A 19,840-nucleotide genomic window follows, 5' to 3' on the forward strand; every position below is an offset into this window, starting at 1 on the left:
TCTTCTGACTACAAGGTTCTTCTCTATTTTTAGCATCATGTCACATTGTCTCCACAAGCTTGTCCTATCCTGAAACTGGAAAGTGGGTTAGATTTGTTGTATTATATTTACTGTGGGCGATCTAACCATTCCCTCCTTTGTGATTATAGTGTAATCAAATGCAAGGTTAGTGAAGGGGGATATACAAGTTCCCTGTTGGCTGAAGGCAATTCTAGCTGATCTCATTTAACTGTTTCCTGGTGTACTAGAAATAGTACCTCTGTATTAAAATTAGGCAAAATCAAGTGCATACAACTTGCTAACGAAGGTCTTAATGTGAATTTCTAGGAAGATGATTGACTCCTGAAGATCTGTCAAAAAAAGGGTAACAATGCTTTTAATTGGTACCCCTTGTATGTGAAACATATGGAAAGCCTGATGCCATGGGCTTGTGAGGAGGGAGACCAGGTTTAAATCTGCTGGGAAAAGAAAATAGAGTAAAACCGACTTATGATAGAGTCCTCGAAAATATTTTATAAATACTTAACGATAATAATCTGAGTATTAGAACAATTATATTTTGTAACTGACTTAGTCATTTTGTAGGCATTGTTTTAATGTTATTCCACACAAAGCTACTACATTCTTCTGATACTGTCACATGGCAGCCCCAGTGACCACACTGCAATACCTCTTTTATCAACGCAAGGTTCTCAGTCCCCAAGAAAGCCTGATACAGCCATTCCAGACATTCTTACATGGACATTTCTATCTTTTACAGGGGCTTTGAACTTCATGCTAAATCAAAGAATCCTCTTGGGAGGAAGAATGCATCCTGGAATTCACCATGGAGACTTACTTCAGGAGCAATGATTGAATCTCAACTTGGGGAGAGAGAGGAGGAGTCGTCTCTTAGAGATTCCTGGGACGCAGGAGTGTGTGTGTTTGGGGAGTGGAGGATGTTTTAAAAACTGTAATTCTTTACCTAAGAGATTTTGATCCCCTACTCAATGGTTTTTATCCATCCATCCACCATCTAACCCTACGATTTTTAGGAAAATTTCCTCTATGACTTTTTGGACAATAGCAATGTCACCCGTCACTTGAGCAGATGTCTTTTACAGAATCTGTAAAAGCATTAGGAAACTGGGTTTAGGGATAGGCCAGATTAGAATTTCAGAAAAAATTTCTCTTAAGTTCCCTCAATTTCTATGGCATTTTTATCTTTCAAAAAGTAGCACAGTGTATTAGTTCACTGGAAAAGCAGTGAGCTAATTTTAGGCCAAAGGCCTGGGTTGTCTTTATGCTTTCTGCTGTAAACAACCTCATGTACTTGAGCACATGATGGCTCTTCTGGGCTTTAGTTGGACTAGACAAATGCCAAGATCTTGTCCAGTTCAAAAGTTGTTAAGCTATTAAACCTAGAGGAAAAAGCAAACTACAATAGGAAATTAGAATATTATGTCTCTGATTGCCCTCATTTTTAAACTTTTTGGATCAAGTACATAAAATAATGTTAATTTCGTCTTGACACTTCTATCTGTGACTTAATGTTCTCCAGAACAAAACTATTGATACATATGGAGGCTCTGTGCTAAGAAGTAGGTTAGGCCATAGGAATATGTTTCTGGTCGCTTTTGTTCAATAGCCTAGGAAGAAAAGGGTATTTCCTTGGGGAGGACTCTTTGGAGAACAGTGGTTTTTATACTTTAGCAGCACCACAATCACACAGATTGCTGGGCCCCACCCCCAGAGTTGCTGATTCAGTAGATCTGGGGTAAGGTCTGAAAATTTTATTTCTAGTAAGTTTTCAGGTGATGCTGTTGCTGCTGGCCTGGGGACCACACTTGGGACCACACTATTAGAGAACATCGTTTGCCCAGTGTTGAGGCAGTGTTCTGAATCTCTCCATTTCAATCTCATCCCCAGGTTACACTATGTGATGGGCAGACTTCAAGATGATACTGTGACCTTCTGTTTCAGATTCCAGAAGACTGTTTTCCAGTAATGATCACCACACACACACACTCACACACACACACACACACACACACACGCATACACCCCAGCAACACAGAAAATGGAGAATAGGGCAAATTCACATAGGGTCACTCAATTTCCCCATTCTTCCTCTCTTCATGATCCAAAACTGTAGACAGTCTGGTTTACATAATTGGCCAAAAATTATTTTAAAAGATTGGTGTATTTTGGATGCTGTCTCATCAGTTTACCAAAGAATCCAATAGAAGCAGATCACAAATCACTGTTCACATATGCTCTCCCTTTCTCTCTGGAGTAGCTGATATTTATTGAGTATTTTCTGTTTACCATGAAATGTGTTGTTAACTCTATTTGCATGATCTTATGTAACCCTTGAGACAATCCTGTTAGGTGGGTGTTATTTTTAATCCTATTTTATAGATGGGGAAACCTTTGCCTAAAGAGGCAAAGTAACTTCCCTTGGGTTGCTCAGAAAGAAAAAGGGGTGGAACCAGGATTTGCAGTACCATCCTGCCTCCAAATATATAATCTTGTAAAACCACGAAACACTCTCTTTACTGTTTACATTCTGTAAAGTGGGCCTTCCTCCCAAGGATAATGTCAAAATGAATAAGATAACAGACTTGTTAAGGGCCACAGAGGAAGAATATATTATGCCTACAAGATATTATTTTTGAAATATTTTAGATGTTACTCTTTTTTCTGCAATAAATCAAATGCTACATTCTGTAAATTTATTATTATCTCTTTTACTTTCTTGGTATCTCTGATCTTTAAAGAATTAATTTTATGTCCTTTTCCTCAAAATAGTCATGCGTTCCTTTTCCTTGCTGATATTCAATGGAACTATTCAAAATTATTTTATTTGTAATGTATAACCAACCCTAAAGGCAGATATTCTGGTATCACCAGAGATTAGTGGAAAGAGCTCACTCAGGATTTGAGTTCCAGACCCAGCCAAGCTTCTGCTCCCTGTGATTCCGGTGGTCGCTGTTTGCTGCATTTACATCGGATGGGGTTGGGCTTCATCAGAGGGACTCAAATTTTTCTCCACCACAGTATAGAATGGATGATTTTCTTTTTCACAAACCCAGATTTAGGTGAAACCCATGAATATTTTGCAAGGATGCAAAACAAATAAGATTGCAGCCTTGGGAATTCCCTGGTGGTGCAATGGTTAAGAATCCGCCTGTCAATGCAGGGGACATGGGTTCGATCCCTGGTCCGGGAAGATCCCACATGCCGTGGAGCAACTAGGCCCATGTGCCACAACTACTGAGCCCACGTGCTGCAACTACTGAAGCCCGAGTGCCTAGAGCCCATGCTCTGCAACAAGAGAAGCCACCTCAATGAGAAGCCCACACACCGCAACAAAGAGTAGCCCCGGCTCGCTGCAACTAGAGAAAGCCCACATACAACAACTGAGACGGAGACCCAACTCAGCCAAAATAAATAAATAACTTAAAAAAAAAAGAATGCAATCTTTTTTTCCTAACTGCAGCAACAATAATAATTAACAGAATGTCTGTTATCTTACTAACCATGTAGCAGATAAGATAGACTGTGGGTTATGAGCAATTCACAGGAAACTTGCTGTTTAACTCCACCTCTTTACTCCCAGTCAGGAAAGCATTTCAGAATGCAAGTGAGTAAGCCTGATGACCGTCATAGGAGTTATCTGCAATCTAATCTATTTTTTAAAAATAAATAATTTCCAAAGAACAGCTCTTACACCTGATCACTGCTCTGTGGTTGAGAACCACAGGACTAGATGATTTTCAGATCTCTTCCAACACAAACATCTCATTTATGGTCTTGAAACTTTTGTCCAGTGGACCTTCACAGTGGTCTTTCTGGATTGACTGCTTTGAAGATAAGTTACACAGCACAATTATTTCTAAGTTTTGTCCAGTTTGCTAATCTAAAAAGAAAGGGTGTTATAGCAATTCTCTGAAAAAATTTAAGAACATCCCTGAGAAGAGAATAAAATTGCCAAATCCATTGCTGCTCCTGCAGAATCCTGAGAGGCATGGAAAATGTCAGGTTGCCCGGTGCCATCTGGCTTAAGAAGATTATTGTCATCTGAGGCAAACATGGTCTCCGTCCTGATTTAGAGGAAATAACAGAGCCCATAGATTCTTAGATGCCTGACTCCTTCAAGTGGGAAATCTTTTAGGTCAAAGCTGTCTATTTTCATTTTTACATTCAGCATTTCTCCCTATATATTTATTTCCCTCTGGGCTTCTTAAAAGCTTACCTAGAACATTTATAGAAAATATTTTTAATCTCCATAAGAACATTGAAATTTTTGCTATAATTTCATTTTTAAAGATTTTAATCGCTTAGTATTTACCCTATTTATCCTGGCACAGTCTTCAAAAGCAGAATATGCTCCTTAAGTCCTATTTTAGTTAAAGTGACAAATCACAGGCAAGCTTTTCTAATTTTTTATATGGCAGTCTTGGAATTTCCACAGCTTATGTTCTGAGCCAACAAAAACATACAGAGGGAATTTTTGAATTCAGTTGATTTACTTCACAACATTACTTCTTACAAATATATTTGCTTATCAGGGCAGAGAAATTTAAGTGTGATCTGGAAATGGAAAGTTTGTTCTGTGACATCAGAAGCAAAATGGATAAAAATAGTTTGCTCTGACAATACCACATCCCAGGAAAAGGTGATGCCTAAGTTATCCGTAAGGTTTTCCTGGACAGCCACTGGTACAGGAAGATCAAAAAAGATCTGCAGTTGAACTGAATTGAGGTTGTTTCAAAAGTAGGCACTGTGCTAGAGCAGAAAGGGCACTAGACATGGAATCAGAAAACTTCACTTCTAGTCCTAGTTTTCCTATTACCTAGTTGTGTGTTTTTGAGGAGGTCAGTTAACCTCTCTGACCCTCAGTTTCTTCCTCATTTAATGGAGATAAAAAATACTCAACCTGAGTACTTAGAAATGTTAAGTGGCTCACTTGAGATAAAACATATTAAAGAATTAACAAAATTATAAAGCACTTTATGAATGTGAGATATCTTTATAAAATCTTTCTATGATTCAATTAACCTTTGAACATATGATGTTTAAATTGGATGAGATGACAAGATTAATTGGGGTATTTCAACTCATCAGGATATGGTGTTTCTTTCATTAGTACTTGTTTATACCCTCAGAAGTCTATTATTTATTTGAAGCAGGGTTAGCAAATGTTAATGATTCTGCTATAGGATTTTGTTTGTTTCTATTTATTTATTTTTATTGTGGTATACTTGATTTACAATATTAAATTAGTTTTAGGTGTACAACATAGTGATTCAAAATTTTTATAGATTATACTCCTTTTACAGTTACTATAAAATATTGGCTATATTCCCTGTGCTGTATAATATATCCTTGTAACTTATATATTTTATTTATTACATTTTTATTTTATATTGAAGTATAGTTGATTAACAATGTTGTGTTAGTTTTAGGTGTACAGCAAAGTGCTTTGGTTATACATATACATGTATCTATTCTTTTTCAAATTCTTTTCCCATTTTAGTTATTACAGAGTACTGAGCACATTTCCCTGTGCTATACAGTAGGTCCTTGTTGGTTACCTATTTTAAATATAGCAGTGTGTTCATGTCACTCCCAAACTCCTAATCTATCCCTTTCTCCCACCCTCCCCACTGGTAACCATAAGTTCATTCTTTAAGTCTGTGAGTCTGTTTCTGTTTTGTAAATAAGTTCATTTGTATCATTTCTTTTTAGATTCTGCATATAAGTGATATCATATGATGTTTGTCTTTCTTTGTCTGACTTACTTCACGGAGTATGATAATCTCCAGGTTCATCCATGTTGCTATAAATGGCATTATTTCATTCTTTTCAATGGCTGAGTAGTATTCCATTGTATATATGTACCATATATGTAATGGATATATGTACCATATATCCATTGTATATATGTATATTACTCATTCATCTGTCGATGGACATTTAGGTTGCTTCCGTGTCCTGGCTATTGTAAACATCGCTGCAATGAACATTGGGGTGCATGTATACTTTCAAACCATATTTTTCTCCAGAAATATGCTCAGGAGTGGGATCGTTGGATTATATGGTAGCTCTATTTTTAGTTTTTTAAGGAACCTCCATACTGCTTTCCATAGTGGCTGTACCAATGTTTTGATTCTGCTATAGGATTTAAAGGAAGACTATTGAGTTACTCCTGTAAAGACCTTCTTCCATTCTACTCTTCTTCCAAAGTTCGGTGAGCTCTTAGAAAGACCAACCCTCCCCTGCTTATCTTAGTCTTACCAGTACAAATTGCCTATGAAACCAAATCCAGAAGATGGTGATAATTAGGTCTGATCTCTGACCTTCCTCTAAGAGATCATCAGGATGAAATCCATCTCTCTTTAGGTCCTTCTTCACAAGTCTAAACTTCTGAACTCATTATTAATAACTTTCTGTACATTCCTTATTCTGTGCCAATTCTACGTCTTCCAAGACTTTCATTGTGCTCTCCAGAATTTAAGATTAGTTATCTGCAAAATCTCTGATAATCTCTACCTTCATTAAGCCTTTCCTTCATCTTTTTATTCCAAGAGAAGACTGGCTTGGTTTGATAACACTCTTTCCACTGAAGTCCTAGCAGATGGTGACCCCCCACATGCCACTGAGCCTGAGTTTAGATTAAGGATTTTTCTTCTTCTCATTGCCAATTCCCAAACATTACTCCTCTCCACTACTTCCCAAAGCCCATCTTCTTTAACTTCCTGATAACTTCTGGTGACCCTTCTTCATTCATTAATTATTTGGACACATGGTTCAATCTCTTCCTCTCCACCACTCCTATCTTTATTTTTAATAAGTTGAATACCCTCATAGAACTGGCCTCTGACTTTTGACTTCTTTGCTTATAATAATCATTGCTTCTATAGAACCTAGTCATTCCATTTCATAGTCATTCTCTAAAACTTGTCATCACCCAAAATATTCCTAATCGTAATTTTGATATCAAGATTCCCATTTTCTGACCACTACCTCCTCATTTTTTTTTCAACTCACTTACTGTTCTACAGTCCAAATTTAACAGTTCTTTGATTCTTATTGTTACCATATACCATGTCCCAGATTCACCTTCACCTCCTATGCCCCTATTTTCCTCTACTGTCCTTACCTGGCAAACTCCCAACTTTGGTTAATCCAATATTACACCATACAGAATCTGCACTGCTGAAGCTGAACCTGGCTGCATGGAAAAATCAGTGATTCTTTTAGGTATGTGATTTCTTAAGATATTCATTTCACACCATATTCTATATCGAAGGCCACTAACAAATTTTTTTTAATAGACAAAAGGGGAAATGGGAGGAGAGATTTCTGAAAGAAACCGACCATTCTCTTATTCAAACACATTGTACTTCCATCTGGGGTTTGCTTTGTTTCCCTGTCTTTTCTAACTTACCTTCCCTCTGCTAGTTTATTTCTCTTCATATTTCTTTGCTTAATTCTACTAGAATGTAAACTCCGTAAAAGCAAGCAGGGATATTATCTGCTTTGTCACCACTGTAGTCCTGAGCACCTAGAACAGTGCTTAGCACATAAGAGGCACTCATAAATATTCATTTTGTCACCAGCCTTAGCTGTGGAGGGGAAATAGACATGTTCATGTCCAGGGGCCCAAATAGAAACATTGGGACATACAGAGTAGATACAACAGCCCAGAGCTTCACCCAACAGCAGGGAGTCTGTTTAAGGCATAAAAAAGCAATAGCATGTTTTTTAAAAAAGACATGCAATTGGATTTCCATGAGGTTTCTGCAAAGAAATATCTGCCTTGCAAGAGGACTTGTGCTGGTTTGCTTAGAGTCATAACACCTGGACAAGCAGATATTTGGTCAATTTATCTATAGTTCTTTTGCTACTCATTTTTAACCCAGAAATCATAATGATGAAAGGGAAGAACTTTGCAAACCATCTATCCTGCCACCTTCTGTTTTGCAGATGAAAAAACTTGGACCCTGGAAGTAAAGACTCAAGCCCTAGATTACACTTTTATTTATAGAGGCAAAACCCAGGTGTCCTTACTCCTGACTATGTCTTCCTAAACTGTTCAGTGCAATGCTGAGCTACAATTCTTAAAATGGATCTGGGTTACAAAAAAAAACTTATGTGTTTTTTATGAATACTGGAACTTTAATTTAGCACATAAATTTAAACAATTATGTTTAAAGGTAGATTTCCAAAGGTATTGTGCTTTGGGGGGAAAATGTCTATGATCTAGTCAAATGGCAGAAAAATATTTTTTATTGTTTTCTATACAAAACTCTGGTCATTGTAAATCATAAGATCATTCCCAATTAAATAAGCAATTTATTAATGGAGCTAACACATTTTGGTTTAGAGTGATTTTCTCCCATGGCATTTGCTTTTTTTTTCTTTCTCATGTATTTATTTGTCCTTATCTACCACAAGCTCATGAAATGTCCTCTCTAAGTAGCCCCTCACAATGTAAACAGATGTTTTGTAATCATTTTGGAACAGAAGAGGACCTGAATATTTTCATCTCCTCAGTTCCTTAGTGTTGCTCATGTTGCAAATGAAAAATAGAGTGGGAATCATTTGGGGTCAGGAAGTTTGTGGGACTGTCTTATGGGGCTGGTTTCCAAGGAAATCCCATTTAAGGCTGACTGGAGGCAACTGGAAGAATGGATAGGAAGTGTGTTTTGATGCTCAGGGGCTCTACTAATTTTTCTTCTAAGCTCCAACAAGAGGCAAAGAGAATTCCTCTTTTGACATTAGAATCTTAGGTCCCTAAGAGTGAATCTGAGGGGGTAAAGTGTGGGTGAAATGGGTGAAGGGGAATCAAAAGGTAAAAACTTCCAATTATGAGTCAAGAGTGAAAACTCTAATTTTAAACCCTAATTTAAAAAGATACATGCACCCCAGCATTCACAGCAGCACTACTTACAAGAGCTAAGACATGGAAGCAAACTAAACGTCCATTGACAGATGAATGGATAAAGAAGATGTGGTACATATATGCAATGGAATTCTACTCAGCCATAAAAAACCCCCAAAATAATGCCATTTGCAGAAACATGGATAGACCTAGAGATTATCATACTAAGTGAAGTAAGTCAGACAAAGAAGCACAAATATCATATATCACTTAACATGTGGAATCTAAAAAAATGATACAAATGAACTTATTTACAAAACAGAAATAAACTCACAGACATAGAAAACAAACTTATGGTTACCAAGCAGGAAGCTGGGGGAGGGATAAATTAGGAATTTGGAATTAACATATACACACTACTACACATAAAATAGATAAACAACAAGGACCTAATATACAGCACAGGGAACTATATTCAGTATCTTGTAATAACCTACAATGAAAAAGAATCCGAAGATAATTGTATATCTATATCTATATATATTAGGAAACTGTGACTGCCATTGCTAATTGCCTAATTCATCCATTCTCTTTTCTTATACAAAGAATCCTGATTTATTTGGGGCAACAATGTATTCAGTTAAAATATTCAATCTCCCTTGGGAGTGACACATATACACTATTGATATTATGTATAAAGTAGATAACTAATGAGAACCTACTGAATAGCACAGGGAACTCTACTTAATGCACTGTGGTGACCTAAATGAGAAGGAAATCCAAAAAAGAGGGCATATATGTATACGTATAGCCGATTCATTTGCTGTACATTAGAAACTAACACAACATTGTAAAGTAACTGTACTCCAATAAAAAATAATTCAAAAAAAATAAAGAGTTTCGTTTTACACTTGCAAATAAGCTAATTTACTTACTTTTGGGGTTAAGTTTTATATTTTTGAATTGTCATTTCTTGTTTCTGGCTTTGAATTTTTTTCATTTATTTAAGATATATGTATTAAATCTCAAAGAAGCAGCAAAAAGAAAAAAAGTAAAAAAGAAAAAGATGAAAAAAATATTCACTCTTCCACCTTTTCAATGAAATATAAGTGGAAGTCATTCCTTGGGACTTCTTGGAAAACTCTTTAAAACGGGATAATCTCCAATGGCTTTGCTTGTTTGCCCTTTGTTTTCTCTGGTTTTCTTGCCTGAAATACAGATGTAATGTTTGGAGAAGAAGCAGCAGTTCTATGATCATGAGGGTTAGTGACACATTATAGATGACAAACCCAGAGACTAGACTCGATCTTGTTTCTCAATGTTTTTATCAAGTAGCTGAAACAGCCTTGAACTGCATACCCTTAGATCTCACATTTGTTAAGTCACTGTGAAAGATTTCTATTACACAGGGCCTAATGCAGTTACAGACAAGATTTTTTTTAACCTATCCAGAGTAATTCTCAAAGTGGGGAGGAATTGACATTGTAGAATCTACCAAAGGGGTCTTTCACATTCCCTTCTCCATTCTGATATGCCCTCCAAAAAATGAATTGCTCCTCCTCTTACCTTGGTGAGAATGGCTGCCATTAAAAGCCACTGTTACTACTAGGAATGTCACTTGCCTCAGATGTGTTAGAAAAAGATAGGAACTTTACCTCCAGGGAAGCCCATAACAGATTGATTACTTGGAAGTCTTAAAGAGTTGGAGTTACTACAAATGTGGCTGGTATTAAACCGGCTGAAAGAAGTATGCCTGAAACTTCTGAGAGTCCATCCAGAGGAGCATCAGAAGATGCTTAGAATTTTGAAATGGACAATGAGGGGATTGGTGAAGTTAGGCTAGAAAGGATGGATAACACTGTCGACAATAAAAGAATTTTAACTTTGAAGGGCACCTTAATGGTCATCCAGTTGGATATCTCATATAAAACAAAACTTGACGCCTACCACATTTTTAGGAGGTGTCACCCAACCTTGCTTGACAACTTGCAGTGAGTAGGAGTTGGTGAATTCCTAAGGCAACCCATTCCATTGTTTAAAAGATTTAATAACTAGAATGTCCTTCTTCACAGTGAACTTAATAGTGTTGTATCTTAATATTAATACATGCCATTTACACAGCACTTTGCTATTTTTTATTTTAATAATACATTTTTAACCCATATCCTGAATATGATCATTTCAACATGTAATCAATATTTTAAAAACTATTTAGAAGGTAAATAATATTTGCATTTCTCTTTTTTTTCTTTTTTTGTTGTTAGTTTCTGGTGTACAGAAAGATGATTCAGTTATGTATATATATATATATATATATATATATATATATATACACACACATTGAATCACTTTTCTATTTCTTTTTCAGATTGTTTTCCATTATAGTTTATTATAAGATATTGAATATAGTTCCCTGTGCTATACAGTAGGACCTTGTTGTTTATCTATTATATATATAGTAGTATGTGTATGTTAATCTCAAGCTCCTAATTTATCCCTCCCTCTCTTTCCCCTTTGGTAACCATAAGTTTGTTTTTTGTTTTGTTTAATTAATTTATTTACTTTTTATACAACAGGTTCTTATTAGTTATCTATTTTATACATATTAGTGTATATATGTCAATCCCAATCTCCCAGTTCATCCCACCACCACCACCACTGCCGGCCCCCCACTTTCCCCACTTGGTGTCCATACATTTGTTCTCTACATCTGTGTCTCTATTTCTGCCTTGTAAACTGGTTCATCTGTACCATTTTTCTAGATTCCACATATATGCGTTAATATACAATATGTGTTTTCCTCTTTCTGACTAACTTCACTCTGTATGACAGTCTCTAGGTCCATCCACATCTCTACATATGACCCAATTTCATTCCTTTTTATGGCTGAGTAATATTCCATTATATATATGTACCACATCTTCTTTATTCATTCGTCTGTTGATGGGCATTTAGGTTGCTTCCATGACCTGGCTATTGTAAGTAGTGTTGCAATGAATATTGGGTGCATGTGTCTTTTTGAATTATGGTTGTCTCTGGGTATATGCTCAGTAGTGGGATTGCTGGGTCATATGGTAATTCTATTTTTAGTTTTTTAAGGAACCTCCATACAGTTCTCCATAGTGGCTGTATCAATTTACATTCCCACCAACAGTGCAAGAGTGTTCCCTTTTCTCCACACCATCTCCAGCATTTGTTGTTTATAGATTTTCTGATGATGCCCATTCTAACTAGTGTGAGGTGATACCTCATTGTAGTTTTGATTTGCATTTCTCTAACAATTAGTGATGCTAAGCAGATTTTCATGTGCCTCTTGGACATCTGTATGTATGTCTTCTTTGGAGAGATGTCTATTTAGGTCTTCTGCCCATTTTTTGATTGGGTGGTTTTTTTTAATATTGAGCTGCATGACCTGTTTATATATTCTGGAGATTAATCCTTTGTCTGCTGATTCATTTGCAAATATTTTATCCCATTCTAAGGGTTGACTTTTCATTTTGTTTATAGTTTCCTTTGCTGTACAAAAGCTTTTAAGTTTCATTAGGTCCCATTTGTTTATCTTTGTTTTTATTTCCATACTCTAGGAGGTGGGTCAAAAAAGATCTTGCTGTGGTTTATGTCAAGGAGTGTACTTCCTATGTTTTCCTTGAAGAGTTTTTTATTGTCAGATATTACATTTAGGTCTTTAATGCATTTTGAGTTTATTTTTGTGTATGATGTTAGGGAGTGTTCTAATTTCATTCTTTTACATGTAGCTGTCCAGTTTTCCCAGCACCACTTATTGAAGAGGCTGTCTTTTCTCCATTGTATATCCTTGCCTCCTTTGTCATGATTAGTTGACCATAGGTGCGTGGGTTTATCTCTGGGGTTTCTATCCTGTTCCATTGACCTATATGTCTGTTTTTGTGCCAGTACTATATTGTCTTGATGACTGTAGCTTTGTAGTAAAATCTGAAGTCAGGGACTCTGATTCCTCCAGCTCCATTTTTTCCCTCAAAACTGCTTCGGCTATTTGAGGTCTTTTGTGTCTCCATACAAATTTTAAGATTTTTTTGTTCTAGTTCTGTAAAAAATGCCATTGGTAATTTGATAGGAATTGCATTGGATCTGTAGATTGCTTTGGGTAGTATAGTCATTTTCACAATATTGTTTCTTCCAAGCCAAGAATATGGTATATCTCTCCATCTGTTTGTGTCATCTTTGGTTTCTTTCATCAGTGTCTTACAGTTTTCTGAGTACAGGCCTTTCACCTCCTTAGGTAGGTTTATTCCTAGGTATTTTATTCTTTTTGTTTCAATGATGAATGGGATTGTTTCCTTAATTTCTCTTTCTGATCGTTTGTCATTAGTGTATGGGAATGCAAGAGATTTCTGTGCATTAATTTTGTATCCTGCAACTTTACCAAATTCACTGGTTAGCTCTGGTCGTTTTTCGGTGGCATCTTTAGGATTTCCTATGTATAAGTATCATGTCATCTGCAAACAGTGTCAGTTTTACCTCTTCTTTTCCAATTTGTATTCCTGTTATTTTCTTTTCTTCTCTGATTGCCATGGCTAGGACTTCCAAAACTATATTAAATAATAGTGGCGAGAATGGACATCCTTGTTTTGTTCCTGATCTTAGAGGAAATGCTTTCTGTTTTTCACCATTGAGAATGATGTTTGCTGTGGGTTTGTCATATATAGCCTTAATTTTGTTGAGGTAGTTTCCCTCTATGCCCACTTTCTGAGAGTTTTTATCCTAAATCGGTGTTGAATTTTGTCAAAACATTTTACTGCATCTATGAGATGATCATATGGTTTTTATTCCTTAATTTGTTATATGGTGTATCACATTGATTGATTTGCGTATATTGAAGAATCCTTGCATCCCTGGGATAAATCCCACTTAATCATGGTGTATTATCCTTTTAATGCGTTGTTGGATTCTGTTTGCTACTATTTTGTTGAGGATTTTTGCACCTATGTTCATCAGTGATATTGGTTTGTAATTTTCTTTTTTGTAGTAGCTTTGTCTGGTTTAGGTATCAGGGTGATGGTGGCCTCATAGAATGAGTTTGGGAGTGTTCCTTCCTCTGCAATTTTTGGAGGAGTTTGAGAAGGATGGGTGTTAGCTCTTCTCTAAATATTTGATAGAATTCATCTGTGAAGCCATTTGGTCCTGGATTTTTGTTTGTTGGAAGATTTTAATCACCATTTCACTTTCATTACTTGTGATTGGTCTGTTCGTATTTTCTATTTCTTCATTGTACAGTCTTGGAAGGTTACACCTTTCTAAGAATTTGTCCAAATCTTCCAGATTGTTCATTTTATTGGCATAGTGTTCCTTATAGTAGTCTCTTAGGATGCTTTGTATTTCTGTGGTGTCTGTTGTAATTTCTCCTTTTTCATTTCTAATGTCATTGATTTGAGTCCTCTCCCTCTTTTTCTTGATGAGTCTGGCTAAAGGTTTATGAATTTTGTTTATCTTCTCAAAGAACCAGCTTTTAGTTTTATTGATATTTACTATTGTTTTCTTTGTTTCTATTTCATTTATTTCTGCTGTGATCTTTATAATTTCTTTCCTTCTACTAACTTTGGGTTTTGTTTGTTCTTCTTTCTCTAGTTCCTTTAAGTGTCAAGTAGATTGTCTACTTGAGAGTTTTCTTGTTTCTTGAGGTAGGATTGTATTGCTATAAACTTCCCTCTCAGAATGGCTTTTGCTGCATCTAAGGTTTTGGATCGTCCTGTTTTTGTTGTAATTTTCCTGTAGTTATTTTTTGGTTTCCTCTTTGATTTCTTCAGTGATCTCTTGGTTATTTAGTAACATATTGTTTAGCCTCCATGTGTTTGGTGTTTTTACATTTTTTCCCCCTGTAATTGATTTCTAATCTCATAGCATTTTGGTCAGAAAAGATGCTTGATATTATTTCAACTTTCTTAAATTTAGCGAGGCTTGATTTGTGACCCGAGATGTGATCTATCCTGGAGAATATTCCATGTTCACTTGAGAAGAAAGTGTAATCTGCTGTTTTTGCATGGAATGTCCTATAAATATCAATTAAATCTATCTGGTCTATTGTATCATTTAAAGCTTGTGTTTCCTTATTAATTTTCTGTCTGGATGACGTGTCTATTGGTGTAAGTGAGGTGTTAAAGTCCCCCACTATTATTGTGTTACTGTTGATCTCCTCTTTTATAGCTGTTAACAATTGCCTTATGTATTGAGGTGCTCCTATGTTGGGTGCATATATATTTATAATTGTTAGATTTTCTTGGATTGATTCCTTGATCATTATGTAGTGTCCTTCCTTGTCTCTTACAATATTCTTTATTTTAATGTCTATTTTATCTGATATGAGTATTGCTACTCCAGCTTTCTTTTGATTTCATTTGCATGGAATATCTTTTTACATCCCCTCCCTTTCAGTCTGTATGTGTCCCTGGGTCTGAAGTGGGTCTCTTGTACACAGCATATATATGAGTCTTGTTTCTGTATCCATTCAGCGAGCCTGTGTCTTTTAGTTGGAGCATTTAATCCATTCACATTTAAGATAATTATCGATATGTATGTTCCTATTACCATTTTCTTAAATCATTTTGGATTTGTTTTTGTAGGTCCTTTTCTTCTCTTGTGTTTCCCACTTAGAGAAGTTCCTTTAGCATTTGTTCCAGAGCTGGTTTGGTGGTACTGAATTCTCTTAGCTTTTGCTTGTCTGTAAAGCTTTTGATTTCTCTGTCGAATCTGAATGATATCCTTGCTGGGTAGAGTAATCTTGGTCGTAGTTTCTCCCCTTTCATCACTTTAAATATATTGTGCCATCCCTTCCGGCTTGTAGAGTTTCTGCTGCAAAATCAGCTCTTAACCTTATGGGAGTTCCTTTGTATGTTATTTGTCATTTTTCCCTTGCTGCTTTTAATAATTTTTCTTTTCTTTAATTTTTGTCAGTTTGATTACTATGTGTCTTGGCATGTTTCTCCTTGGGTTTATCCTGCCTGGGACTCTCTGTGCTTCCTGGACTTGGGTGGCTTTCCTTTCCCATGTTAGGGAAGTTTTTGACTTTAATCTCTTCAAATATTTTCTCAGGTCCTTTCTCTCTCTCTTCTTCTGGGACCCCTCTAATGCGAATGTTGTTGTGTTTAATGTTGTCCCAGAGGTCTCTTAAGCTGTCTTCATTTCTTTTCATTCTTTTTTCTTTATTTTGTTCCAAGGCTGTGAATTCCACTACCCTGTCTTCCAGGTCACTTATCTTTTCTTCTGCCTCAGTTATTCTGTTATTGATTCCTTCTAGTGTATTTTTCATTTCAGTTATTGTGTTGTTCATCTCTGTTTGTTTGTTATTTAATTCTTCTAGGTGTTTGTTCTTTAACTCCTCCAGGTCTTTGTTAAGCTTTTCTTGCATCTTCTCGATCTTTGCCTCCATTCTTTTTCTGAGGTCCTGGATCATGTTCACTATCATTATTGTGAACTCCTTTTCTGGAAGGTTGGCTATCTCCACTTCATTTAGTTTTTTTTCTGGGGTTTTATCTTCTTCCTTCATCTGGTACTTACTCCTCTGCCTTTTCATTTTGTCTATCTTTCTGTGAATGTGGTTTTCGTTCCCCAGGCTGCAGAATTGTAGTTCTTCTTGCTTCTGCTGTCTGCCCTTTGGTGGATGAGGCTATCTAAGAGGCCTGTGCAAGCTTCCTCATGCGAGGGACCGGTGGTGGGTAGAGCTGGGTGTTGCTCTGGTGGGCAGAGCTCAGTAAATCTTTAATCTGCTTGTCTGCTGATGGGTGGGGCTGTGTTCCCTCCCTGTTGGTTGTTTGGCCTGATGCAACTCAGCACTGGAACGTACCCGGCTCTTTGGCGGGGCTAATGGCAGACTCTGGGAGGGCTCACACCAGAACTTCTGCTGCCAGTGTCCTTGTCCTCACGGTGAGCCACAGCCACCCCCCGCCTCTGCAGGAGACCCTCCAACACTAGCAAGAAGGTCTGGTTCAGTCTCCTATGGGGTCACTGCTCCTTCTCCTGGGTCCTGATGCACACACTACTTTGTGTGTGTCCTCCAAGAGTGGAGACTCTGTTTCCCCCAGTCCTGTTGAAGTCTTGCAATCAACTCCCTCTAGCCTTCAAAGTCTGATTCTCTAGGAATTCCTCCTCCCATTGTTGCCAGACCCCCAGGTTAGGAAGCCTGATGTGAGGCTCAGAACCTTCACTCCAGTGGGTGGACTCTGTGGTATAAGTGTTCTCCAGTTTGTGAGTCACCCACTCAACAGTTATGAGATTTGATTTTATTGTGATTGAGCCCCTTCTACCATCTCATTGCAGGTTCTCCTTTGTCTTTGGATGTGAGATATGTTTTCTGGTGAATTTCAGTGTCTTCCTGTCAATGATTGTTCAGCAGTTAGTTGTGGTTCCAGTTCTCTTGCACGTCCTTCTACTCCACCATCTTGAACCAATGAGAACTTTGCTATTTTTATTTAAAGAGATTTCAGATGATCACTTTTGACTTGATAGTCATAAAAATCATGTGAATCACTTAAAATGATACTATTATCCCTATTTGAGCGTGTGTAAACAAGTGTAGAGAGGCTACCTATACTTGCTCAAAGTCGTGGAATTCCCAGGTGGAGTAGTGAATTTGAATTCAGGACTAATGGGATCTGAGTCAAGCTCTTTTTCAAATTGTTATTTATTCATTCAGTATTGATTTACTGAACCCCTACTATCTACTGGTCACTGTGTTAAGTGCTGAGGCTCTAGTGGTGAACAGGACACACATACCCCTGGCCTTCCTACAGCTAATAATCTAGTAACTACCTACCGGTAAGCCCTACCTTTAGCCTCTGATATAGCACAGAGCAGCAGGTATATTCCTTCCTTCACACATCAGTCATTTATTTATCAAATGACTTCATAGGTGTCTCTTATCCAAACTAAACATCCTATTCTTTTAACAGCTCCTACCAGGCCAGGGATTTTAAAACCATCTACCAGCCTTATCACTTTCTTCTGGACACCCTCTGTTTTGTCAGTCTCTCTCATAAGGACTAGAGCCTTGAATCAGACACCTCTGCTCCCAATATGGTCTTGGAGACTATGGCCTCAGGTGATAAGAAGGTTGAATGCTATGAGTTCACCTTGAGCTTATCAACATCTATTTTGGTTTCTCATGACAATGTTGCCCTGTGTTCACTTTGTGATTCACTAAAACCATTAGAGGGTCTTCCTATGGATTACCATCAAGTCAAAACTCTTCCATATTTTACTCAAGACTTTGATGTTTTACATTTCAATGCTGGACTTTAATGTATTCCCATTAAATTTCACTTCATTATCTGGACCATTATTACATCTTTTGAGATCATCCTTATCTTGATTCTGTCATCTCTAAGGTTAACTGTCTTTCTCAGTTTTGCATTATGAATAAATTAGATAATCATGTCTCCTGTGTTACTGATAAAAATGTTGAACTGAACAATTTCAAAGAAAAAACACAGTTAACACTCTATCCAGATAGGTTAGTCCCAATCTGTTAACCTTATACTTGAAATTCTATTCACTCATTCATTCCACAAATTTTAAGAATATCTTATTCTGGGCTAGATGCTATGATGGAAAATGAAAACACCTGAGTATGTAAGTTAGGAATGATTGACATGTTAACAGGTAAATGCAGCATGACAACTACTTCACTGCTAGTAGGCTCTAATGAAGAGGTCACAGAAGAGAATACAGTCAACTCAACCTGGAAGGAGCTGGTAGGACCTCAAATGTCATCCAACTCAAGTATGTCATGAGGGACTTCTGCTGAAACCACTATGAACTAATTCAATAGATTAGATATTTCTCCAATGTTCCAAGCTTGGAATCATATCCAAGCTTGATACTGAAGTTATTTGCTATGACTTGTTCTCAGTGATCCCAAATTGGATCCTACGGTTCACTTGTGTTTTTACACCCCAGAGAGTACAATAAAACTCTATAATTCCCTTTTGATTTCTTCTGAGTTAAGCAGTTAACATACATGGTTCTGATAATCTTCTTCCATGACATGAACATTATAAAAGACCTCTAGATTACATGTTCATCAGCTAATTTTGCCTGAAGCCCCTTTTCTGATCCTTAGCTATTTGGCAGATGAAGCCACACTTATATACCATCACAGCCAGTAGCTTCTTCCACTTTTTTTCTCTCCTTAGCCTTGAGTGGGAGCCTCATCAGCATCCAAGAGGAGGTCCAGAACCTCTCCAGCCATGTAGGAGCAGTTATCAGTTCCAAACCTCAGTTATGGCCTTCCTCAGTCACATAGCACAGGGCTGTTTATTGTACACATCCCTGGGAGCCCGTGAGCTTTGGTATTTTTTTTTGTTTTGTAGAATCCAACATGTTTCTCATGCACTATTTACATATTATTGCTAGCATTTTGGAAGTTTCTTTTCCAAATTTTAATTTATAATATTTATGATTGCACTTTTTTGGTACCCACTAAGTGCAAAACCAAGCATTAGATATTGGGAAGGCAGAGGTAGATACAATGCTGAACAAGAACTGGTCTGGGACCATGATACGAACTGATGATCCAGTGTGGGAGGAAGACCTGCACAAGTCTAATACAAGGAAGTGGCTATTCCGGTTTCTTTTTGATGGGCAAGCATTTTGCAAAGACTTAAGTATGTGTGTGTAAGGCAAAAACAGTCATTTAAAAATACCTTTTAAAAAGTCTTTTCACTGGCGGGGAAAAAGAGCATAAAATTGTTGTTGTCACCTACCATAAAAGAGAAACAAATTATTTTTCATGTTTTAACTGTGTTTGTGGTTAAATCTCACAGTCAAGAGATTTACCACTTCAGATGACTTCCATACATTTCATTTAAGTCTGCAAAAGACTTCCAATTATCCAGCAACTGAACCAAAGAATTGGTAACTTTTCTAAAACAGAAGAGGAAAATTCTTTCTCTTGTTCTGGTAGTGTTCCTTTATTCTCTACCCAAGAAAATCATTTCA

The sequence above is a fragment of the Stenella coeruleoalba genome (assembly GCF_951394435.1).
Source record: "Stenella coeruleoalba genome assembly, chromosome: 1".
Classification (NCBI taxonomy): Eukaryota; Metazoa; Chordata; class Mammalia; order Artiodactyla; family Delphinidae; genus Stenella; species Stenella coeruleoalba.